This window comes from Vidua macroura, chromosome 9, assembly GCF_024509145.1.
Source record: "Vidua macroura isolate BioBank_ID:100142 chromosome 9, ASM2450914v1, whole genome shotgun sequence".
NCBI classification, from domain to species: domain Eukaryota; kingdom Metazoa; phylum Chordata; class Aves; order Passeriformes; family Viduidae; genus Vidua; species Vidua macroura.
Window position 1 is genome coordinate 11,275,304 of NC_071579.1, and position 26,411 is coordinate 11,301,714.

The 26,411-nt window shown below is 39.9% G+C and overlaps 2 long non-coding RNA genes across 2 annotated transcripts in view; one reads left to right on the forward strand and one right to left on the reverse strand.

The window, feature by feature from the left end:
* Positions 1-392: 392 nt before the first annotated feature.
* LOC128811818 (uncharacterized) lies at positions 393-18,028 on the forward strand. Its single transcript, XR_008438487.1, has 3 exons — positions 393-560; positions 3,736-3,909; positions 17,902-18,028. It is a non-coding gene; the product is annotated as an uncharacterized LOC128811818 (long non-coding RNA).
* Positions 6,914-26,411, reverse strand: part of LOC128811817 (uncharacterized) — a 29,099-nt gene continuing 9,601 nt past the window's right edge. Inside the window, exon 3 of the long non-coding RNA XR_008438486.1 lies at positions 6,914-10,018. This is a non-coding gene — a long non-coding RNA (uncharacterized LOC128811817). The remainder of the gene's footprint in view (positions 10,019-26,411) is intronic.

Here is a 26,411-nt window from a genome sequence, read left to right on the forward strand (position 1 = left end):
TTCTGTTACAAATTTGAAGGAAAGGTTTTCTCATTAACAATTGTCAGGTTACATTTTCAGCACAGAAGACTTAAGGATATTGGGGTAAGTTTCAAGCCCCCATTTTAGAGTTTTAGGCAAGCACTTTCATCAACTGATTGGAATGACACCACAGGTACCCAATATACTTATGGGACCATTTATGAATGTGCTTCTATTTAATCAATCCCTGAAGTAAAAAAAAAAAAAAAAAATCAAAGTACATTGACATATCCAATTACAAAAGATATGTTTTAGAAGCTATTATAAATAGTAAATATGCAATTCCAATCTTTAAAAAATAAGACAAAAATGCATTTCTTTAAAATTTAATGACATTAAGGGAAACTTTTCCGATTTCTTTAGGTCAGTTTTCAAATCATAGATAATTTAGGCTGAAAAATCTTTTGTAGGTGGTTCAATCCCCTTCTCAACAGAGGTCTCATTACTTCAGGTCGCTCGTGCTGTGTCCCGTCCAGTTGAACCCTCCAAAGATGGAGATTCTGCAAGTTCTGCTGAGTGCTGATTGCTGCAATGCATTGGTAAGAAAGCAATCCACAAAAACCTTCTCCACTTTTCTGAACACAATAGGAAATGTTCTACTTTCTATCAGAGGACGTTCTCACTGAACTTTCTGGGTTGAATATAATAGCTTTCAGGAACCAGGCAACAGAGCTTTGTATCTGGGGGATCTAACAGGTGTCTAGAGGTGTCTCCTCCATTTAGGCTTGCATGAGCCCACTGTGGAAGGGATTACTTAAGTCCCTCAGGATTCAAAAGTTAGCACAGTAAGTAAAATCTTTCCATTACTTTGTGATTTACAGCTGGTTTGTTCCCTTGTTTACAAAATTAGTTGTTTTTTTTACCAGTTAAATCTCTTGTAGACTTATTGGGGAGGTGACAAAAATCTGAGAATTGTCACTATCACCAGTATTTTAAAATGGTCCCTTAAAAAGTGTGCAGTGATTTGACTTATATCTTTTAACAAATTCTGGAAGCTGTAACATCACTGCTAGAACTACTGGTAGCCCTTCTCAGTATGCAAATCCCCTGTGAGTTCACAGCCCCTCTGCAGACCTCTGCAGAACTGAGGAGCAGAGCTTTTGCCTCATCCCTCCTGACCTGTCCTGCCTCCTCCAGCTTCTATCCCTCTTCAATGCAGAGCTCAGGCCAGGAGAGCCAAGGAAGCAGTTGTGATTATTTTTGTGGCAAAGTGCTGCTTTCAGAAACATGCATCAAAGACACAGTTGATCCTTTCTATTTTGTTCCCAGTTACTCGCAGAAGAGAGCATCCAGACAAGTGCTGGGAGCCTCTTCTTCCACCTTCCTGGGATACCAGGGCAGCACCAGGTCAGATCTCCTGCCAGAAGTGAACATGGGGTGTTTTGTTTAAGCTGGGAAGCTGATAGTGTTGAACCCATCTATTTGAATAAACCAGCTGGCTGTCCTCTTGCCATCTCTGATGTAAATCTACATGGCATTGTGAAACTTTATTTATTTTAAGCTTGCAATATTTAGCAAAGCAAACCAAAAGGGTTCTTTCTAACCTCCACAGCATTTTTTCTACTGAGCTATTTGTTGGAAAGATATGTTCATGTATAATTAAATGTGGCTTGCTTAAACCTTTGCAGTTGGTAGCTTAATATATATTTTGTTGTGCTTTGAGTACAAAGGCTATATTATGCTTTTGTTGGCATCCTTGCTGGTTAGAATGCCAACTGCATAATTTTGTTCTCTGCTCTATGTCAGAATTCAAGTGCCGAGGGCTCAACAGGTGGTGCTGGGATAAAGTTCTGGCAAATCAAATAGGTAATGTGGTTATTTCTTTTGTCAAATTATAATTGAAAACAGAGACAAGTAAAATGAAACTCACATTTTCCTAGTGCAAAAGAGAGACTAGAATTAAACTCAAATCAGTTTCCATGACAAATACACATTACTACTGGAGCTTGGTCTGCAAATAAACATGCAACACCTTAGTTTTGATGTAGAATGATTTTTTTCTCTGTAAATTTAAACCTTAAGCATCAGTGTTTAAACAGTAACAGAAGACCAGAGTCCTCCATGAATCTTCTGCCTTGCTTGTACATATTTAGCAGAAAATATGCTAAAAGCTTCAGAAAAACTTTGAAAATATTTAAATATGAAAAGTGAGAGAATTCAAGACAATCTGTAATACATAACCCAAATGTTTAACATAAGAGTTTCCTGCCGTATTGTTTTCTAATCATTGCTATATTCATGCTCCCAGAAGAAAATGATAAACACACTGGAAAGTCCAGTAAATGTGCTGAATGAGATGCTGCTCATTTTATGCTTGACTTGGATAATATTTATTAATCCTAAAATCATAAAAATGGGATAAAACTTTCTATAATAAAAATGCAACAAATCATATATTCATAGCTTGGTTTTCCAAAGTTGCACATAAAAAGGCCCATGCACTTCCAGGACTATCCACTTTGCTATTGTGGCTGATCTTTTTTACAGCAAGATGTTTTTGTTTTCCTCTGAGGACCTATCCAAATCTAATATAAGTAATCTTATGTACAGTTCCAATGATTATCATGGTTTTATTTAGTTTTCCATTCCTCCTCACTTAAATACATTTCCCCAAAACTATACATTTCTCAACTCCAAGTTTTGTTTTGTCAGCTTTGAACCCGTCATTCACTGGAGCAGCTTCCTGGAGTGGCCTCTATTCCTTAGGCTGTCACAAACATCTTTATGTCCCTTTCAAGCTCTTATTTAACTCACGGTGCTGCCTTTGTCTGGGACCAGATGGTGCATCCTGTTCTTTCAGTAATTCATTCCATCAGTGATCAGGAACTAAGCAGCATGGAAAAGGGGTATCACATCAATCCAGAAACATTGGTATTTTCACCTTTTGCATACCACGGTGATTCTGGTTTAGTCCTAGCAGAATGTACATGTTTCTCTCCCTGGCTGTGGCTGTGCCACTGAGTGCCAGGGCTGTGGTCAGGGGATGGGACACACCTCACAGAGCATGGCTGTCACCTGATTATCAAGAGTTTTCTAAAGCCTTCTGAGTTTACATTCTTGTAGAGAACTTTCCCACACAACTTTCTGTAAATAACCTATTGTTTTGCATTCTTTCATAGAGGCAGAGAAATTTGATGTACAGGTAGTTTGTCCAGTGTCGTTGGAGAGGTGGCACGTTCACCCTCCAATCCACTGGCACCTTTTGAGAACTATAAAAGATTGGAGGCAGAGAAAATAAATTAGTCTCTTCATCGTGACCAAAGCTGTGGTGCGTCGTTTTTCCTTGTGTCATCTGGTGACACGTGGCCTCAGAAACTCCTGAATATGGCATCAGAAATTGCTGGATGTGACAGATCATAGGGTAAGAAGCTGACAAATGTACACGTGGTGCCATGAGGAATTCCCAGGTGGTTAAGGAGGAGTTTTGTGAGAAACAGCTGAATTACAGAGAAAGGTAGGGCTTTGGTGTGTTTGGGTTGTTTTGGGATTTGGGATAGTACAAGGCCAACAGTGCTGGAAAACTCTATCAGCTTACCCATATACAGCTGAGATCACCTTGTTTTGGTATCAACAATACCAAAATTAAAATTCAACACCTACAGAAGTTGAAAATGGAAAAGAGAGTAACTGGATTCATAGAGAAATAATAAATCCATGACTCTTTTATCTGTTGCCTTTTGCTGGTCATCAGTTTAATTTCTTCACACTTTTCAGTATGAAGATACGTGGTAACAAGAAGATATTTACTGAGAATAAAGATCCCAGTTGACGCTCTTCACAATCCCACACTTGGACTGACCCTGTTCCAGCTTGGTTAACCCAGGAAAGCTGCACCCAGTTGTCTTAGGAGTTAATCTGTAGCTTCGCTGCAAGGGACTGGCTCAGAAGGTAAAAATTATATTACAGCCAATGTATTATTAAGTTCTTTACCCCTTTAAAAATCCTTTTCCTGCACTACTGCATTTCTGACCTGAGACATACCATAAGGACAGATCCCCAGTCTATGATTCTTCATAAATGTTCAATACATAAAAAATAGTCTTCTGGCTTTACTTTTATTTTTTCTTTTAAATAACCATCTTGAATATTTATCTTATTGATCAGATAGCTTTTTGGAAAAGAAACAGCTGAGAATCAGATAATCTGCCCTTTTCATTGACAAAAGATTTACGTCTTGCCTGGAAGGACTTGATACTTCGAGGGCTCACAGCAGATGTAGTCACACACAAGTAGCACATAGTCCAGTGCTTATCCAGGGGAACCAAGACTGCTGCTCCCACACTTCTTCTGTGTGAAACTAAATCAGCCACACTGAAATTGGCATAGATTTAAAAACGTAGTAAGAATTCTATCAAGAAGGGGAGAGAGAGGCTCAGAAGCATTTTGAATCAATGAATACTGTGCAGAAATAAGTAGGGTGTGCATGAACGCTTCTGGTGACCTTCTGTAGGAGCCATCTGTGTGCTTGCCAGGCACCCTCTCCCCACAGGAATGGGTGAGGAGTTCAGTCACAGGGCTGAGCGCCCTTTCCCCACAGCTGGCACAACCACTGCAGTTTGGCTCTAGCATTTGTATCATTGAATTCTGTGCTGAGCCACAAAGAGAAGGGAAAGAGAATGAATCGTGTTCTTAGGTGCCTCTTTGCCATGGACTGCATGGCAGTCAGTGTCACTGGCTGCTCAGAGAAAAGCAGAATTATCTGAATTTCAGCACAACTTTTTAATCAATGTATTACAAAAAACTAAATAAACCACTACCATTTTTTTTTTCCTTTAAGCAGGGGTTGTGAAAGGTAGACTAAAATAGTAAAATTCTGCTTTTCCCAGGAGATCCTTAATTTTCTCCAAGGATAATTTGACAGTTTCCACCAGCTTTGCCACAGGTCAAATGAAGCAGAAGGAATAAATGTCTTTTAGTGTGTGGTGCTTGTACTCAGATGAGCTTTCATGGGAGGCCAGAAGAAGGGCAAGGGATTGGGTGTACCTTCATTTCCTGAAGTGAGCAGGTAAACCTGTGGGTTTTCCCATTCCCTGCCCCTCATCCTCCTGCCAGTCCAGACAGGTCAACCCATGGAAGTGCTACTGATGGCAGCATAAATTGAATATTGGAAAGCACAGGCAGAATTTGCCCCAGAGGAAATTAATCAGGAATTGGCTTAAAAAACCATCTCCTATCTAATATAAATAATGCTAATATCTTCAGAAGTATTACTGTTGTTCTGCAACTGAGAAAACAAAAAAACTGAATAGCCAGGAAATTAATTTTCTTACATGCTGGAAAGCCTAGAGGTTAATGCACACAATGAGATGGCCACAGACCTGGGGTTCATTTCTTCTTTAGACAATATTCTGCATTGCACCAGGCAAGTCACCATGCTTCTTTTTCAATAATTTCATCCATAAAATGAGAATGAACCTACATGACTCCCATTCCAGTGAGGATGGTAGGGCTCATCTGACTTGGTTATGAAATGAGACTGCTCAGATAGAAACAAGCTCCTGAAATTCAAATTATTCATATTACTCCATGCTGTTCCATTACAGAAAAATGGCAGGTTCTTCTGTGGTACTTAAGAACAGAGAAATAGCAATTTTTTCTGGTTTTTCTTTTACATTGTTACAAATTTGAATAGGATCTACATTTTGCCCTTTCACATACAGCATTTGATTAATTGTCATGTAATATCTGTTTTATATTGATCTCTTAGAAAGAGTCTATATTATGTTTAATTTTTTTTTTTAAGAACAAAAAGGGTTTTTTTCTGTGTAGCTGTTTGCTGTTCTGAGAGCACATAATGAAACAGATATTTGGAGAAATATGGGAGCAGGGGCTTAGTATGTGTATATGTGTGTGAAAAATGTTTAAACCTGCAACCAGATTTCAAATTTTTCTTGAGTTTTCATACAAAAAAATGTAAATATTTATACTGAAAATAACATCTGTGTTATTAAAAAATAGGAGGGTAAAAAAAAATCCTCCAGAACAGGAATATGGTAGGCATTATTTCTCCTCTCTCCCAGCACTCTTACAGCCCAGAAATAAATACTTATATTTTCATCTCTGTTCGATGTAACAGATTTTAGCGACTCAAATCCCTTTTTCCATTAGTGTGAGTTAAGCTGCTCAGGCTTTGTCCATGGATGTTGCCCTACTTTTGTCACTCTCTTTGAGCCTTCAGTTCAGTTCCCCTGCTCTGGACTGCCAGGTAGGTGAACCTCACAGGGCTCTGGCTGGCTGGAGCATCACTCCCAGGCTAAAGCAACACCTGCTGTGCCTCTCCAAACTGTGGCACATTTAACACTTCCTTTCCCCTCCAGGTCAGGACAACTTTTGGGATCACAGCCCTGGCAAGGGCTGCTGAGTGCAGCCAGCCCAGGCCAGCAGTGCCCCATTGCTGGCGCTGGCAGGGCTCCCAGCACATCTGCCCCTGTTACTCAGGTCCAAAGATTAGCAGGGGAAGAGGCTGGGAACCACTCTGGGCTTAGACCTGTGTGCATCCTGCCAGCCCAGCCCTGCACAGAGCTTCCCCTTTTCTTCTTGTTGTTCTTGGGTATGTGCATGGGGCATGGTGCTTTTTGAATACCTCTTCACTTGTCCCTCTGAACCATCCTCTCTGTTGTCCTTTCAACTATTTCGTCTTAGTTTCTTTTTACTACAAGTAGTCTAGGGACAGAGGACTTGATCCTTATCATTATGCAACATAAAATGGCAATGCTTATCCTGAAGTGTCTGGTTTCCAGTGACAGTCACAGTGACAGACATTGCCTTGTACCACATGCCTAAATTTCAAAATGTTGCAAGAGAAGAGCTTGATACCTTACTGAAATCTATTTCAGCCTTTTTTATGCTTTTATTATGATTAATGGATGAAACACAACCATTTGTACTGCATTTATTATCACAAACAATATTGAAAGTAATTTGACCCCTACAGTACTTTCGTTTTTTAATACTATACAGTGGCAAAAAGGCTATGAAATGCTGTGCAGAGATCTTTATCTTAGTTGAACTGGTTGAAATACAGACAATGGAAATTCTCTGGGTTGACACTGGTATAATAGGAAGCAGCATATGACCTGCTTTTCTGAGCAATGTGCTGTCACCACAAACTACATCCCCATACATACCCAACATATAAAAAGTTTATTTGTCAGCCTGCTCCTGTGAGCTCTTTATTTATGGCTACTTTATCATCTGAAATAAGCCATGTTTTTCATTATTAGAAACATAACACTCTGGCAAAATCTGAAGTTGTATAGGAGAATGTGAATGCTTTTATTATGAAGTCATTTTGCTGTAAGCACTGGAGAAATCAGATAATGCCACACTGTGTTATTCAACTAGCAGGTTAAGTGTGATAGAACAGCATGGAGTTCAGAAAACCTGTCCTGGCACGGTGTGGTTCACCAAAGGACTAAATTACTGTTTCTCTCAGGACTTGAAAAGTTGGGAACTCAAGGTAACATTTTTGTCTGCAGCTTCTTCAGCTGGAGACTGTGCACTTGTGCACAGCCCTTCTCTGGCCATAGGTTGTCCCTTGGAGGGTTCTCTCACAGCTGCCAGAGGAGAGGATAATATTGTGTGCCATTTACTACAGTGTGTACGAACCATTTAGCTCTTCAGAGATGCTCTAAGAGCTCCCCTGAGGAGTCAGAGCTGAGGTAAGACACTGACTGACATACCTGAATGCCAGTACCTCTTACTGGTCACATACATTCAGCAGAGCTAAGCTGCCAACTTTCTAAATGTAAGGAAAAACATTATGTCCTGACATTGTCATTCTCAAATTCAAAACCTCACAGGTGGATAAAGTAAAAAAATACCAGTCTTGGCAGCAATTTACCTTAAAATGGCAAAGTTAATTAAAAAAAAAAGCACAGCTAGCACAATCCATGTAGAGTCTGCTTAAAGGTACAATAAAGGTCCAGTTTAAATGTATACCATTAAATAGTCTTTTCAAATATCAAACATAGTTACCATGTCTAAAGAGCAGAGACACGGTTATCAGGAGAAAAAAACCATCCTTCAAAAAGTAAGTCCTATTCTATGGAGAAAAGTAGATAAGAGGCTTGACTTGGAGAAGTTAACTGAAACCACTGTAAATAGGCCCACAACAGTTTGAAGAGTGACTTGCTAAACATACAAACCTAATAACTGCATTCACTTACCTCAGGCTAGAAGGTAATTGGTAAACTGATGGTGCCAACATATGACAGAGGTACAAAAGGAGCAGTTCTGGAAGAGAAAGCTATTGCGGGAAACCTGAATAGGTTATTTGCATCAATAATCAGTAAGGGAGGACAGTGAGGTTCCTATATGAGACCAGAAGTATCTCCAGGACTGCATCAGACCAAAGTGTCAAAAAAATATTACACTTGGAACAGAGGGGATTCCCTCAAATATGAAATACCCAGTACTAGCTCAGTATAATCAATTATTTGCACTGACCTCACTACCACAGGCAAGGAAAAAGAAGATGAAAATATGTGAGAAAGGCTCAGAGGTGACCCTGTGACCTTGGGACCAGTAAACCAGAAGTGCTGCAGCAAACAAACTGCTAGAAGTTATAAAAAGAATCAAATCAATGTGGGGAAAAATATGTCCCTCAAAGAGGGGTTGACCTGACTGTTGTAGAAGAAATCATGTCCCCAAACCTGCTAGAGCCCCATGAAGGGATCAGCATGTTCATTTTTATGAGGAAACCCCAGCAGCCCAGTTCAGTGTGCACCCTCCAAAGCACAACTGTGTCTTGCCTGCCCTATTAAATGACCCAGCTGTGTTAGAGCCATCAAAACCTACTGCACCTATAACTAATATTACAGAACTTTGCTTTCTTGTTGGATGGTACAGAATTCTCTGTATTTCTGATTCTTTTGAAAGCTGCAAGCCAAACCTCATAAGTATCAATTAGACAGTGAAAAGGTACTGCTGGAGTTGCCTATGGATTCTAACGTAATGAAAAATTGCTTGCACACTGTAGAGAGACATAACAGAATGTAATTGCCATTGTTCATCCTTTGGAATTTGGTCTGAGTCTGAGCTTGTTAATCAGCAGTTCGTCCTGCTTGTACTTGCGAGCGCTCGGCGCCAAGAGTGAATTTCCTCTCTGCTTTTGCACTGGAAGCTTTGCCAAAGGTCTTTTGTTCACGATGTCAGTCAGCTGTGCTCTTGCCTTAATTGTGCCAGTAACTCACGTCTGGAGATTATTCATTCTGCTCTGGTGCAACAAGCAGCATGTCAGCCTGGAGCTGGTGGAGACACTGGATCTTGTGTACACCCAATTCAGGTCTGGGGACACCAAACGTTATTCTGGACCTTTTTTCAAGTGCCCTGCAGCCCTGAACAAGGGGATTTTGAAGGTGTGCTAAGACTGTAAAAAGGCTAATTTCTTGATACAAAGTAGCAGGTTTACAACCACTCATGTTGTCTGAGTGCTCCTGCTGTGCAAGATTTGATCTCATTGTGAGGTTTGTTCAAAGAGGTTTGTTTGAGATCATTACCAAGAAACTATAAAATTACTGTCAGGGAAATTATTTTGAATAATATCTACTACAAAACAGTAGTTATGGCAAAACTAATGGCAACTTCTAACACGAGTATTTTATCTTGGTGTGTCTGACTAGATTATAGTTGTACATAACTTTGCAAAACCAATTTCATATCATGGGCTAATTCTTTTAAAGAAAAGATCAGCTGAAAGTTATCAGATATTCTTGGCCAGATTGACTATCTTGTTTTACTCACTTTCTCAGAAAAATAATAGAAAAAGCATGAAAGAAAACTCAGTTAAGGCAAAATTCAGAGAATTTAAGAGAAAAAAATTAAACCATAAAATCACAGAATGGTCTGGGTTGGAAAGTACCCTAAAGGGACATCTTCAGTTTTATCAGGCTGCTCTGAGTTCTGTCCATCCTGGCTTTGAATGGACCCAGATCTCCAAGGATGCGTTTGAAATACTGCTCCATCCTCCCATGTTCGTCCAGCTCAATGCAAAATCCTGCAAATGAAAAAAATAAATAAGAGATCCCCAAAAAAAAATATAGACACAGGCTGATGCCTTCATCTCCTAAAGGATTTTGATGTCCTGTCCCAATAAAGGTTTAAAGCAAAGATAAGGTTGTTTTCATTAGCTGTTTAAAGCTTGGATTAAAACATTGTGGTACTTCATTTTTCTTGAGCCTTTTTTCCCTTTCCTTTTTTTTTCTATTTTTTTTCCCCCACAAAGCTACTTCTGAAATAGTTTTTTGTTGGCATAAACGCTGTTCCAACTTCTATCCTTGATAAAAACTACAATAACTAAGAGGAAAACCTTACAAAGTAGCTCATGAGTAAATGGAATTTAATGGGGTCAATTATCCCCACATGCTTGTGTGCAGGTTTCATTAATATTAATAAGTCGTAGACATGCTATTGAGCTGAAGAATAGGCTGTCACTGGCCTCTACACGCTGTTTTGTGTGTGCTGATTTAGGATTATTCAAGAGAACACATTCATTTCCAAATGTCTAACATGTCAGTGGCAGAAAACCCCACATTTGCCCATAATACCTGCAAGATACAGAAAGATTGAAAAAACAGGTTAAACGACTGAAACAGTGCAGATTCAGTTTGTGCTTTTTCCATAATGCAGAATCACATTACATGCATGTCTCACCATAAATATTTAATGAAGTGGAAATGAATATGTAGCAGGCTGGGTTCTTCCCTCTAAGGGTTAAATTCCATTTCTGCAAATTGGTTTGTGCCCTATTTCTGTTTCTGTGTCTCTGTGCATCTAGACATTTTCTTGGCATCTCTAACTCTTCTGAGGTTTCAGGAGATCTTTGGAGAATTGCTAGTAATTGACCTGTTTGGATTGCCCATGACTGGCATTTGCTAAAAGATAATACAGTCCCTGCATTTTTTTGTTAAGTGCTGGTTGTGTTATTAACTTGTGGCCAAACCAGAAGAAAAGCTCAGGAGACATCATTTTCCCTCAGACAACTTCATTTGGTTCTTACGGTAATCTCCATTAAAATGAAGCACTTTGGTCTCAGCTGAGGGGCGTCACATATTCCTTAACTTGTCAGCTGTGTTTGGCCAGTAATGAATACACCCACTTTGCTTTGGTTTTTTTAAGATATTACTGTACACTAAGGGTAAACAATCAACATCACATCAAAGTCAGATGATTTAACCTTCTGCCACTTCTCTAACCACTAAAGAGTTCCTGCCAGGGCTAGCTGGGTATTGGAACATGTGTAAATGTTTTCTGAGAAAACAGAATTACCAAGTGGAGGAAATCTGATGTTTTCTCCTTAGAAAACAGGAATAATTAATAAGATTAGATCTACCATATCCCAAAGGAGTCTGAATGAACCCTATTTGTTTTATTTTTATCATGTAACAGGAACAAATCTTGCCCCCAGTTACAATAGCATGGTTCTGGAGGAACCTCCTTCAAGTTTAGTTCTGCCATAATTTAAACTGGTACTGTCTCAGTGTAATACATCTGCTTTCAGCAAAGTTCTTCATCTCTAGCACCATCTTTAATAGCCAAGAAGAAAATGAAAAATAGAGTCTGGAAACAATGAATTAACACTAGCCAGATAAGCATAGGGAATCTACTTTGTGTAACACAAGAATTAAGTACTGCTGATCTTTGCAAGTAGCAATGACAACTCAAATACAATGCCTTGGGGCCTGCAATAACCTGGAGGCTAATTAACTGCAGAAAGGGCTTTTTATATTACACTTTGTCTTAAATAAATTCAGCACAAATCCATAGAGACCAATAAGCATTTTTAGGCAGTCTAGCTAAATTTTACCCCAAAAGTGATCAAGCTACATAGCATTCTGGCTTGTGAAATGCCTGATTAATGTATTGTACTCCAATAATTCAGGTGCTTAAGATGAAAATAAGAGCAAATAAGAGATGGAGATGGAGGAAGTATTCTGTTAGTATGATGTTCATGATATTTTATCTCTTTAAACATAGTACTAAATAGAAATATATAGAAAATTTACTTCAGGGGTTTAAATACTGCCCTAAAATGTGTCATCATTTTAAAACCAGAAGCTGATGTGATCAAGTGAGTAAAAAAGGAAGAGAGGAGGCACAGCTTAATTTCAAGGCTCATCCAAGTTCCCCCACTGTCTCACTGTCTCCCAGTTACCCCCAGAGAAAGATTCCAGCAGGATACAAGCACAGTGCTGCAAGGCCAAGGCTGGGCACAGCAGGGATATCAGCAGGGATCCTCTGGGGGGAAAATAAAGTCCTGCTTTTTTCATAAAACTTCTGATCCCAATCAACAACTGGGGTGCCTCCAGATTTATGTGCAGTAAATATGCCATCAACTAAGCCACTTAAAAATACACACTAAGAGTAAATTATTTCTGTTTGGGTCTCAAGGAAATATTCCTCTTCTCTTTGTAGATGTCTTTGTCTTGTTCTCATCCTCTCCCACACACACTTAAGAAGACTAGAAGCAGAAACAAGTTAGAAACCATATCTAATTTCCATACTTGGCTTAAAAATAAGACATTGCTCATTTTTTATTTCCAAGCTAGCGGGTATGTGAATCAGAACTGGTGAGCTAAGTTTTAAGTTATTATAAGTGAACTAGGTATTCTTTTTGAACATTTCTCATACAGTTATAATACACTGAACACAACAAGAAGTGGAAGCAAGTAGAATCTGGCTTGAATCTTTATAGAACCTTCAGGTTAAAGAAGTTTCCCAGTACTTCTCTCCATTAAAACAGTAAAATTCCTTAAAAGAAAATCTGACTCCTTCCAGAGGAGGTGTCAGGTATGTTCACTACTATCTGATGCAGTCTGTGTCTTGAGAGATCTGAAATATCAATAGGAACACTCAAGCACACCAGCATAACCTTTTCAAGACAGAGCAAGATAAAGAAAACCATATTATCTGATGTCCTTATCCCAAATTTGAAAGAAAAGGAGTAGACACTGGTGGAGTTCACAAAATTATAAAATTAAGTAAGCCTGTCCCTCACATAGAATCTTTCACAGAGACACTGGCACTCCCTTTTGGAAAAATGAAACTTAGCCACCAATACAAGTATGCATTTAGGACCTTCATAGAATAACTGCAGAAATTTATGCTGAGAGTAGTTCAGAGAACCCTTATCTCTCCTCAAGTTACAACCCCACTAATAAACAACTTGTCAACCTGCCTCAGGAGGGCTTTACCCACGAATTAACACATGAGCTGTTTGCCATCAGCCAGCCTCAGCAGCTCACAGATGGAGGCAGGCTGCTTTAGCCCTTCATTCTCCTAGGATTTCTGAGATATTATGGCTGAGGCAAAGTTGTCATGTTTTAATTGCCATACAGTACCAGGAAAGTAACAAGGATTTACACCTAGCTCCCCTTTTTAACTATTGGTGCTTGGGTTTTTTTTAACATTTGTAGAAGTTTCTCAGAGTCAGGGTTAAGATAAATGCACTGGTCCCTGAAATTCCTGTGTTATGCACTGTTTGCACTGTTGCTCTGTCTTGACAGAGAGGTCATCATGGCATCTGCCTGCTGACAGCATCCTGCATGTCACCTCTGGCAAGGTTTTGGCTGAGGCTGCTGGACAAAAAACCAACAGATAAAAACCATGATTCCAAAGTTTGGTTGTTTTTAGGTTTTTGCTTTTTTAAAGAAGACCTGAATCAAAAAAAAAAAAAAAAAAAAAAAAAAAAAAAAAAAAAAAAAAAAAAAAAAAAAAAAAAAATTAAAAATAAAAAGGAGGAGAGTTTCTCCTGTAGTCAAGAACCTTCGTTAAGGAGATCCAGACAGATTTACATTTTCTAAAAGCACAAGACTTTGGGTTTTTTCCATTTAAATCAACTCCTGCATAAATTACATTTTTAAGACCCATTGGCTCCAATCAAAGGGTATTTAAGAGTCTGTCTGGCTGAGTTATGAAAGGACCAGGTAAGAGGAAGTGGAAAAAAAGGCAAGCTATAGGATATCCATTAGTAAGATGACTAATATTACTACATATCTGATTTGCCATTTCTTTGGTTTCTTTCATGGAGACTTAAAGATAATTGTAGCAAGCATTCAGGAAGAAAAACGAAAAGAGAGACAAATCCTGCCAAAAGAAGTCATATTTACAAATGCTCAATATTTCTTCTGGATTATTGTAAATGATTTATGAGGTGCTTTTCAATATTAAAGTTCTTCATTAGTTCATTGGACACATGGTCAAGATTAGTAATGAACTAATTGTCATAGAAAAGAATTTATGGCTTACAGTCTCCAAAAACTCAGTAGTTTGGCTTCTGTGGGTAAAAATGAGCTAATATAACAAAGTCCTGACTATGAGGAAATAGTTTTTTAAATCACAGACAAATAAGATTAATGCTACATCCTATGCTGTGCTGAAAGGGATATCTTGCATGGTTAAAAATATATTTAAAAACTCATTTCCTTGGGTTTTCCTGTTTTACCTTTTTTTTTTTTTACATAAATGTTTCCTGTTCCAATAATGTAACTTTTTCCTTGTCACATAGCTTGAATTTTCCTCAGCTTCAGTTATGAAAATAAATTAGTTGAATTCTCTTTTCTAAAAGCCAACTTCTCATTGAGATTTCCACTCAGCTAGCAGTAACACTAAACTCAGGGCTGGAAATCAGGACATTGAGGACAATATTGTATAGTTTTTTTTCTTCTAATTGATGGAAATATTTCTAGTGCTTTTGTTTCTCAAAATCTTGGTGAATTTTGTCCTTGAATTGATCTGGCAAATTGGTTCAAAATGAACTTGTAGGAAAACAGGAGCTCTTTCAGGGCAATGTTTCATTTCAATACATTTTCTCATCATTTTGCTGGTTTGGACAAATACCATCATTTAAGGCAGTTAATAACAGATCTGTAGGCAAGGCAGATGGATCTGTGTAAAGCAAGAACTCCCTCACTGGTTGCTGTACCTCTTCTTCAGCTTTTGAAAAACTTTTACAACAAGTTTCAGCCCAAAATCCAAATCAAATACCAAAAGGTTTAATTAATCTCTTTGGCTTGCTTTGTATGTGTGTTCTGTTTTAAGCTGGTTGTTTTCCATCTGGTCACAAACACCAGGCCCTTTTTCAAGTTGTGAACATTGGGAAATCTGCAGAAATTAAAACTGTATATCCAATCTGAATTTTTCATATTTTTTATCTGCAATTCCAGGTCCAGAAGGTTTAAATAGCCTCATGAAAGCATGAGGACCCCAGCTTTTTTCTGTGATTCACGCAGTTTGGACATCAGAGAGCACCTAAGTAAGAGGTTCAGACAGAAAATACTAATGGATAAACTGTTATAAATGAGACTTCACAGTGACATATTGGAGAATCATATGTTGTAAATTGGAAAGAGTAGGAGGGGATTCAGCACATGGCAGAAAAATGCATGCTTATGTGAAGAGACGCTCCAAAGCTTTTCAAGTTAGTTTTGCTTTATCTGTATATGCCAAGAAACACCAGGCCAGGCAATCTACACTTACTAATTTTCACCCTATTAAAGAAAAGAGAAGGAGAGGGAAAAGGGCAGTACAGTTTTCTTTGGCAGCCTGTAGCACTGTAGGAAACGTTTTTATACAGATGTAAGATGCTATTCATGAATAACTGTTTCAATTTTAACAGAAGGAGCTACTGGGGTAACCTCCTGCTAGAGCTTTCCTGTTCCATCTCAGACATGAGGCAGTTGTGCTGTGCCACAGCCAGGCTGCAGCCAGGGTGACACTGGCTCTCAAACACATTCCTCTTCTGCTCGTTTCCTGCTTGCTTCCAGAGCACTTCTGCCTAATGTCACCAGTTTTTTGTAACCAGAGCCATCTTTTTTGGTTACTTAAAGGAGAATTTCATCCCCAAAGCCCCACACTGATGTCCTCTGTACCTCCACAGCTGTCATGCCACCAGCTCCACTTCATGGCAGTGACTACTGATGCAACAAGCAGGCAATTCCTACACCCCCACAAAGTGACCAGGTGACCCAAAAAGGCCTCTTGACTATTTTACCTTATGGCAAATTCAGAGACTCTGATCCTCTGTCATGTTCACAAGACCTAACTACTTCCCCATAACTGTCACAACCGGTTTCTTTAGCATTTGGAGAAAATTAAACTAAATGCAACATGCCAACATCAAATACTCAAAAGACAACTTTTAATTTAATTACTGTAGACATAGAAAAAGGAGTTCTTTAAGGAAGTCTGTCAACCAAATGTTATATATAACTCTTAAGGAATTCCTTAGTGATTTTCCTAAACAGATTTCCTTCAAAATACACTTGTGTGCTGCACAAGGTAGAACTATTGTAAAATCGAAGAGTTATTTTTCAGAAGTCTGATCTGACATGTGATGATACCAGAGCAGATAGTTAATACACATCCCTTAGTTTGTCATATTGATCTGAGAAACATGACTGGGCATTGAGAGCCCATTTTTGTATCTGCTGAGAAAAGGGCTAGGATGAAGTGTTAACTGCTGGAGTTAAAGCTCTTTCAATGATTTCAGTAAGCATTTTTCCAGATCCAAAGCCTTTCTATTAAGTTCAGTGCTCTTTCAGTCAGGGCTGTGATATCCATTGAAGCCAAAGAACAGCAAAGCTTGCCTGATCTTTTTGAGACTCTAGTTTCAGTTAAATAACCCAGTGGACCCTTCTCTGAATTAGCATTGCAGAATATGTGCCAGCAGAGAGGGGACTACTCAGCTGAGAGTTATCTGAGAGTGCTCCAGAGCAAGGAACCCAACAGATCATGCAAGCTGCATGCAGCCCCTACTTTTGAGCTATTACAAAGTAAAGCAACTTTCCAATCTTTCATTTCTTTCCAGACTTGGATCAATTTATTTCTTCTTAGATTTAAATTCCCATGATTTATTTCTGAGTTTCTATATTAAAATGAACAAAACACTACCTGATTTAATGCTTAATTTTTTAATGACTGGCATTACTTTTATTGAATGACAACTCCAGTCTGCACTTCTGTGAGTATTAGCAGAGGATCTGGGAAGAGACATTCAGAGGGATGAATTCAGAAGTGATAGTGTAACATAAACTGAGGAAAAGGACCCACACAGACTCTGTGTTAAGGTAAACCATAAAAAGAAGGAGCAGAAGAGGAGAAGTAGTTAAGTGAATGGTATGTAACACCTAATCTAAAGCACATTTATCTTTCCTTCAGCACACACAAAACTTTTGCTAGTTTCTTTTTACAGTTATTGAATACTCACATTATCTGAAGTTAAAATTTCCTGTAAAGGGCTTTAAAACCTTACTAAGATCTTAAAAATAGGCTTCATAACAAAAAATAGTTAATAATTTGCAGCCTTCCTACTACATTCATCACATTTTCTGCCATGAAGAATATCATGAATGTATGTCGGCCACAGAAATACATTTGATGTACTTATACCAGAATAACAGTGCAACAGTGCTTAATTACCTTCTTACTACTTTGGCTGTATTTCCCATACATGGGTATGTTTGCTCAGCAAGTCAGCTTCTGAAACACGAATAAATTTACTCATTTCTACAGCTGTGAAAAGATTTCTGAAAAATGGAAAATTTCAATAGCTCCTTCATTCAATCGCTTACTTTAAAAAAAAAAAAAATAAAAACCTCAGGATTAAAGAAATCCAGGGAAAGAGAAAAGATTAACCTAGAAAAGGCAAACCAGCAAGTAAATAAGTCTGAGCTCCATTGTCATGTCTCACTTCAACAGAGGATTCCTACAAGGGCCTGGCCACGGTGCTTGAGCTCTCACAGGTAGGACAGGGGTCAGCACGGGTCCCCAGTGTGCACAGCAGCCCCTGTGCCATTAGTCAGGGCCACGGTGCAGTGGTTCCAAGGAGGAGGAACACGCAGTCTGGCACAGAACCGCATTTTTCTCTCTGCTTTCTTGCAGTTACCACACGGAGCGCAGGAGTCAGAGCTGCCATGGCACCGTAATGGAAATAAACGACTCCGCAGAGCCGGCAGCGGGAGGTGGGAGTGGGAAGCATCCTCATCCCAGCCCCAGCGGCCGCGTAAATCTGTCCCTGTCAGGAGAGCTCCGGGAGGTGCTCGGCACCCGCCGCTCCCCGGGAGTCAGTGAGAGTTCAGGTGCTTACTGTGTCATCAGGCCTGACCTTCAGATGCGACACGGCCAGCACGTTTGTTTTCCCACAGCAGTGATTGCTTCAGTCAATTATTATTGCCCATCCTGGAGTGCAAACACATAAGGACTTGATTTACAGTGCAAAATATACATCCTGAATTTACTTCCTCTTTTGTTTTTGGTCTGCCATAGCATCTCCAGCTTAAAGGGATGACAGCAAATTACTTCATAGGTAAATATATCTACATATGAGGAAGGATAAATGTCAGTCATTCAGGGCATCCTGAGATGAACGCTCCATTATAGCATTGGATGTGTTGCATCAGACGTGACAATATATTTATATTTATATTTTGTTTTAAAACTGCTCTTTTTTTCTCCTCCTACCTGAAAAAAATCATTAACAAATTTGTTGATTTGGCAATCTAACCATTAAATCCAGTTTAGTTCAGATTTAAGATTGTACATTCAGTTCTTTAAGCAATGTTTAGGTATTACCAATATACTGAAAGATAGATGAGACAGCCTCATGGTAATACAGCTTTTAACCTTTCCTCTCCTCTACCATGACGGGGGAGAATTACAGTAAATGATGGTTACCTTGTCTGCAGTATGGACAATTGATTTGACCTCACTGCATCTGATGCTCTAATGGACTTCGTGGCTGAATCCCTGGAGATATAAAATATGTCCAAGTGAATTGGGGCAGGTTAAAGAACGGACCTGCTTTTCATGGCTGGCTCAAGCTGTAATAGATCTCCTGGTTGTTCTGAGAAGAAGATTAAAAATGATCAATATCCAAATCATTAAAAGAAAAGTGGTGGCTTCTGTAAATCTACCTTAGCTATATTTTTTTCCCTGCTGAATGTTGTGGGGGGAGTCTTTGTTGGTGACATGAGTTTCTATAATAAATGTTTGCTTCTGTTCACTTTCTTGTAGCATGGTCCCTGTTATATTAAGAATCAGACACTCAGGTGGCCTGAATCGGCACTGCTTTCCTAAGTCACGCTTGTTTACACCATGAAGAATCTGGTCTTATGATTAGTTAATATAGATAAAATGCCAATACTATTATATTTCGTGGACCAGCAAATAAAGCCAAGAACAGATTTCAGAGAATGATGGCAACTATGATAAGTGAATGTCCTTACAGCTCTGCTAGCCACAAATAAAAGGCCAAAAATAAAGGTCTCGTTTAGGGAGAGGAAAACAAAAAGATTTGCCTTGGCTGCCCTGAGCCCTTCATTTGGAAAAGTGTAATTCAACATCTTGTTTATCCCTGGCTACCCTCTCTCTTAACAAGTATGTTTGTGCTCTTTTCCCAGCAGCCTTACGAGAGCTTGTAACATCCCCCAACTCAGAGACCTTCCTCTCTGCTCACAATGTGCCAGGCAACTTTAGTGGGATTACATACACCTACATTTCCTTCACTTCCTGGAAAAGACAAGCCTTAAGAGGACAGCTATACAACAGTTCCATAGCTGGCACACATACATTAGATAATTTACTACACTTGGAATCCAAGAGAGCCCCAATCTTTAATCAGTAAAGTCTGACACTGTTGGGATCTGATATTTCTATTTTTTAATTACAGAAATAAGAGGTAATCCCAAAGTCTGTATTTGAAGATGCAGTCTATTTTCCTAGTTTTGAGAAATTTAAGGGTACAAGAATTGGACTGACCTAGCTAGCTCCGTTCTATTAAATTGAGTGAATGTGAGAAATAGTCTATTATGAAGAAATAGGTTTCAACAAATTGAAAATAAGTTTCATTTTTTTTATCCACTTACTTAACAATGTTTACCTTTTGTTTTTCACACATTGTTTGTTTAAAAATATGGTTGTGTAATGCCAGCCTCTGTAAGGAATGTTTGTTTATCTACATGTATTGTCCTGCATGAAGAAAAGCAAAGGCACTTTACAAACTCTTTGCTTCTTTCTGGGGTTGTCAGTGCCCTGTGGCCTGGGCTGAGCTGAATGCCTCACATCCACAAGGAGAAGCGGGAACAACTGCTGACCCTTGCATCCAGCTATTCTTGTAGCTGGAAACATTGTCAGGGGCTGCAAGCATCAAGCTGTCTGAAAGGCCAAAGTTGAGCACTACATTATTGGAGTAGATGATATTTTATTCTTATTCTGCAACAATTCTAACAACTTCGAGTCCCTTGCTGTCCCTTTATGAACACAGGTGTCATTTTGATGGGAGGATAGCCAAAATGACAAGAAGGTGACCTGTCAGTGAACTCTGCAGCAGGTGAGGCCTGTCAGCTTCTAATTTGAAACTGGTGTCAGTCCTGAGGAATGGCTGGTATAATCACATTTGTAACTGATCCCCTATAAACTCTGCAAACATTCACAGTGTGCCTGTTATGAGTAATATGAAATTAACAATTTGTGTTTATGACACCAGACACCAAGAGAATCAAGGAGATTTCAGTAACAGGATCGGCTCCGTCGTTCTTGCAGAGCACACACCAAACTGCCCCAGTCACAGCCAGATGACTCTGTGCTTATGTTACAATAGGCATTGTATTTATTTTGAAGACAAACTTTTGTAACTAGGTGTAAAGTGAGGACCTAAGAACTAACATGTAGTTGAAATTATTCCTTTTAAAATTTCTCTCAAGTCCAGCCCTTAAGATGTTTATGATTTTTAAGTTGAAGGGTGAGACCTGACAAATCACATACATACTTGAATCTCAAATTTTCTGTATAACCAAAGGGAAGGCTCTATGTAAATCTTATCTCTCACACGCATAAATTACCAGCTGCATGAACACTGCCATTAAGACACGCAGACAAGTGTAAGGGGTGGGGATAGGCAGGATGCCCGAAAGAGGTGGAGTCACAGAGAAAACAAGACATTTGTTCACTGAGTAATTTATCCTTAATCTATCTTCACTGTAGCTGAGCAAGAATGAACATCACAAGTTAGGCTGTCAGACTCCCTTGCTTCTCTGGCATCAGGAAACTTTTTTTTTCTGCAAACTAGACCTTTTCTTCCTGGTTCTTTGTTACATTATCTGTAATTTTTTTATTAGAAAAAGTAAAAATTGCAGTATGTGAAGTTAGATTTGAATTAAAATCAAATTCAAGTATAAACTAGAACTCCGACCAAATTAACAAAAGACAGGTACATCTGCAAGTAGTCCTTTTGGGGACAATGACAGCCCCAAACCCAAGAGGAAGACTAGGGTGCAAACTCACATTAATTTTGAGTGTATGAGAAAATATAGGAGCATTTTGTATTGCTGCTACCTGAAGCTCAAGAGCTCGTCCTGTGCAGCTTTAAAACGCACTAGAAATAGCTGATAATACTTCTGAATTTTGAAAACTTACCAGCCATTCTCCACCACCCAAAAACTGACCTCCGAGCTTCAGCCTTAAATCCTGAGGCAGGGACTACAAGCTGTGCACATTGTCATTGATGCAGTCACTTCTGCACAAATAATAAAACAGCTCACTTTAAATCTGATGTACAGCACAATTTTTTGGGTGTCTGCATAGGGCACATAAAACCTTGATAAAAATGCCATCCATTCAGAGCGTTCCTGGAACCCAGTGACATATGTTTTTGTTTTCCTCCTATTTAAGTGGTTATAATTTTGGTTTAAATACAGGAAATGAGGACAGTTTGGGCTCTTTGGTGTTTAGGGGTTTTTTAAAACCAGTCAGAATTTCTGTACACTAACTTCAGAGAGTTTTCCACAGTGACCAGAAAACCAAGTGGGGAGAGGAAAAAAAAAAAAACAACAAACCAACTAGGTTCCTTTCTGAAAGGAAAGGTAGAAAGTAGAAGAACAGGACAAAAAGCTTTGCTGAGCTGTTCAGAGTAGACCCTGATCTTGAGCCTATTCCCCACACACAGAAAGGAGCTACAGAGCACATCTGTTTTCATGACGTAGCTGATGGTATTTTGAGCACTCAGGTCCTGCACTTTCCCCTGACCTCACAGCACTACTTTCTGTTAACACAATTACTTTCAGGCCATCCTTGGTTCCCACCAGCTTCAGTTTTGAAATTAAACAAAATTAGTCCTTTCAATGCACAGGAGCATTTAAAAGCAGGCGAGAAGAAGGTAGGGAAAAATGAGATTTTAAATAGATATCCCCATTTTAAGTCTATTCATCTGTGTTACATTGGGGTAGAAAAAAACAAGGAAGGCTGCATCAAAAAAAAAGAGTTGAGGCCTTTGAGTTTGCCTCTATGTCATGCTGAACAAAGAGTAGCATCACCCCTTGACTCATTGCATGGGAGATATCTGTGCACAGCTCATTCCTGTGTCTGGCTTGGATGCGTGACTGGTCCTATCTCACCCAACTGTTCTAAATGCTGGCCTAGGATGTTTTCTCCCTGACCCACTGAACTTATAATTAGCTCTACAAAATGGATTGGCAGATTATATTGAGACCACAACCCAAAGACTTAGAAACTACTCTGCAAAGCAGGTCCAAACCGTTGCCCTGCTTGATTCCCTCTCAGGCTCAGTGACTGTTATTTCACAATTCACTGCACTTTGCTGGCTACAGGGCACCCACACACAAATGCCCCAGCCATGGAAGATTTCCTTTTTTCCTATATACAGAAAGACCACCCCATCTGGGAAACTTTCCCCTCAAAATCAATCCATTTAAAAGATAAGTTTAAGTTTTTGTGACTCAGTGTTTTCTTTAAAAAAAGAAAAAGCATGCTTCAGTCAAAAACCTGTAATCAACTCGACCTGAAATAGCAAGGTTTCTCCTGCCTTTGGCTGCGTGGCAACACATGTGCAGCCCCAGGGAATGCATCCGCACCAATGCAGTGACCCAGTGAAAATCCTGGAAGCAGGCAGACAGTATGAAAGTCATGCATTAAGGAATGTTTGTGTATACTGCTGAGGCAAATTACAGAATTCCCCAGAAATATTTGCAACACGATGGCCTAGGAAAACCATGTGGGAATTGTACCTTGTACAGGCAGTATTATGCCAGTAACAGAACTAGTGGCTGTATCTCACCCCCGTGTAGCTCTTCTTAAATCACCCCCTTCTCTTCTTAAATCCCCAGGAGCTGCAGAGCCAGATGCCCTTGGCACCCAGCCTTTCCTGTATCCTCTGGATGGCAAAAGTCTGCAGAATGATGACACAGATTTACTCGAAGGAGGCAGTGTGGAAGCAGATCTCGATGCATGTGACAGAGCTGGAGGCATTTCACTGTAATTAATCAGTAGTGAAACAAGTAGTTATTTATGTTGCACATCTAATGAGCAAGAATTAGTCATGGTTCTGATTCTTGGGCAGCTATTTGTACAGCTTATCTAATATTTGAAAGGAAACTGCACTGAATGTTTTCTAATTCAAAGAGGCTGGGCGAAATAAGAACTGACTTCTGCCTTTGACTAAACATTAGGAAACTGGTTTCCATGTTCGGAAGTGTCTGGATGTATTTTTCCATATTCTTTCTTTCTTTGAGTTTTCCTGACTTCAGTCAGGAGGTGAAATGCCAGAAATACCCAGAGACACCCTACCAAACCAGACAGCTCCCCTGCGGGCATTGCAGCCCGATGGGTGTTTTTCAGCCCTGAACTCTGAACCTTCAAATCATTTACAGATCCCTTCCACACAGAAACAAAACCACATCCCTGCCTGACTTTTGTAAGCAGAAGTGTGGTGGAGAGCCTGGATCAGCAGAGCTCCTCTTCACAGTCCAGCTGCTTTGCAAATGCAGCTCAAGTGACTTGGGGCTGCTGTGGTTTCAGTTGCCTTCTGGAGCTGGGAACAGAGGAGTTGTCAGACTCTGTTTGTGCTGGATGCTGTTAATGACTGTGGAGCTAAGCATAAGCTGGGCACCCATTAGCTCTGCAATTGCCCAAAGAAAACCTTCTCCTTGTTTGCTCAGGGTACAGCCTGAACAAAGCTTAACTAGCCAAAGAGCTAGGAGACACTAAATTTCCAATTACAAGCACTGTCTGGTCTGATGGTATTTTTTTAAGAAACCAGAGCTGCCTGTCCGTGGTGATAAGCTGGTTTTTAGTATGAAATATAACAGTTGTATTGTACATGACTGCTCTGTACAGCGCAATTTACAGAGCTGCTCTGGTGACTACTGTCCCTGACAGGATGCCCTTTATAATGGGACTTTGTTGCACATCAACATTTTCATGATTCTGAGTGGAGAAAGAAATACTTCCATAGTAGAAAATTCCTGTTAGGTAACTATTGTTGAAGTGTGTATAAGATTGGATGTCAAAACATTTTTATTGTTAGCTGGTGGGAATTACACTGACTGACAGCAGCAGTTTAACAACTGAGATGCAGCAGATGTAGTTTGTTATTTTACTTGCTTTTCTATTAACATTTCGAAGCAATAAGCCTGTCCTTAGAAATGCACGCAGGGTCCCTCCCTCCCACTTTTAGTACCTTTCTCAGGTTGATACAAGAGAAACAAGTGATAAAAAAAAATTAAGAAATAATGCTTTAAATTTGTCTTGCTACATGGTGTCAAAGTGTCCTGGCCTATTAACAGCACGAGCAATGTGCCTATGTTGTTAAAATGAAATTAAAATGGGATTTAACTCAGTGGAAAAGAAGAGGAGCCGCAGCCTGGGCTGTTTCCCGTGACTGGGGCCCGGCGGTGGCTCTGTGATCACGGTCGGTCGTTGCCGCTGCCGCCCGCAGTTCCGGCGCTGGCCGCGAGGTGGCGGCCGAGGCGGTGCCATCGCTCGCTGCCCGCGGTTCGTGCTGCCGGCCGCGCTGCGGGAGACAGGAGCCGTCCCCGCTGCCCGCTCCGCCGTGTCCTGCTGCTGCGCGGCTTCCAGGGGCTGCGAGCAGTCCTGCTGCTCCCTCTACCCGCTGCTCTACAGCCAGGGGAAAACCATTCCCTCAGAATTTACCACGAGTTCGTTATCTTCCATTGAAAACATTACCTGCTATCACACAACCACCCTGAAAAATCCCCAAACCTTTTGACATGAACCTTTGCCACTCACCTGTGCGACCGCTTACCGAAGTCTCTCATATGTCCTACTCAGAAGGGGGAGGCTGTGACACCCTCTGCCTCGGGCTGTGGTGACATCCCCAGCCAGGATGGCGAAACCCATTTAGGGTTGCCACGTCTATTTTTCCTCTGTTCTTTATTTAAATCCTACTAAATTATTTCGTCAATACTTTTGCAGCTTACTTCAGCATAGAGACTGCAGCTGTAAACCAGCATGTTTGAAAGGTACAGAAGCATTTAGGACAGGAACCTTCCCATGAGCTGGATGTGTTTGTCAGATTGTCAGTGTACACAGGGCTTTGCCAAGGAAGTGATGGGAATTACACCGTTGATACAGCATTAATGTTTCTTGCTTCCTGTCTGTTCACATTGTTAACCCACATAGCTGTGTAACACACGTGTGCCAAAATCACAAAAAGAGGCTTAAATGGCTCTCAGAGGTGCTGAGGTGGTTGAGCCCATCTCAATTCGTGTTTCCACAGGAGCCTGCTGTGGTGGGACTCCCACTTTTCAGAACAAAAGCATGCTTTTTACCCCAGCTCCAACATCCAACATGTTCTTAATGGTCTTATAGATCAGGTCTCAGTTGTCATACTAAAATAACGATCTAAATTTGGGCTTGTTTGGGTCAAAATGGTTTAAGGATAATATCGTGGAGGTCACAGGCTTCTACCTGTGGCTCTGGCACCACAAAAAACAGTGACAGTGCTCAGTGTCAAGATGCACTGGCAATGAGAGCAGCTCAGGACTGCAGTAAACCCTGGATTCAGAATATCAAAGCATTGAACAGCATTATAAAATACTAGCAGAGAAGGTGGGCAGATAAAAAGGAAAGGAAATAGAAAAAAGAAGAGGAGAAGATATGGAGAAACAAAAATAGTTGAGAATTTATGGGGGAGTTAAAAGGTACTGATCTGTATTTTTTTGAGCCTATTCATGTGTGTGTACAAGGGCATGCATGTGCATGTTTCCCCAGCACACGACCATAGAAACTGCTGCTGGACAACAAATAAGAAAAGGAAATGTGGGAGGAGATGAGGAACAGAAGAAGAAAGTGGTCTAGAATAAGGAAGCCTGGTATTATTGTCTTTGAAGACTGGACTTGCATGAAGTCTTACACATGGAAGAATTGACTGTTTTGAAAATAAATGCAAAGATTCACTCCTGGGTAGAGCTGTTTCAAAGCAGTAAAACAGCAGGTTCTAAAAATGCTTTTGAACAGTAACAGTGAACAACTCTTAATGGTAGCACAAATAAGGTAGTGTTAATGAATTCAGTCCTTGCTGGTAAAATACTGCCGTGCTTTTTAAGTCAAAATTTCAAACTGTTTTTGTTTGTTTGCTA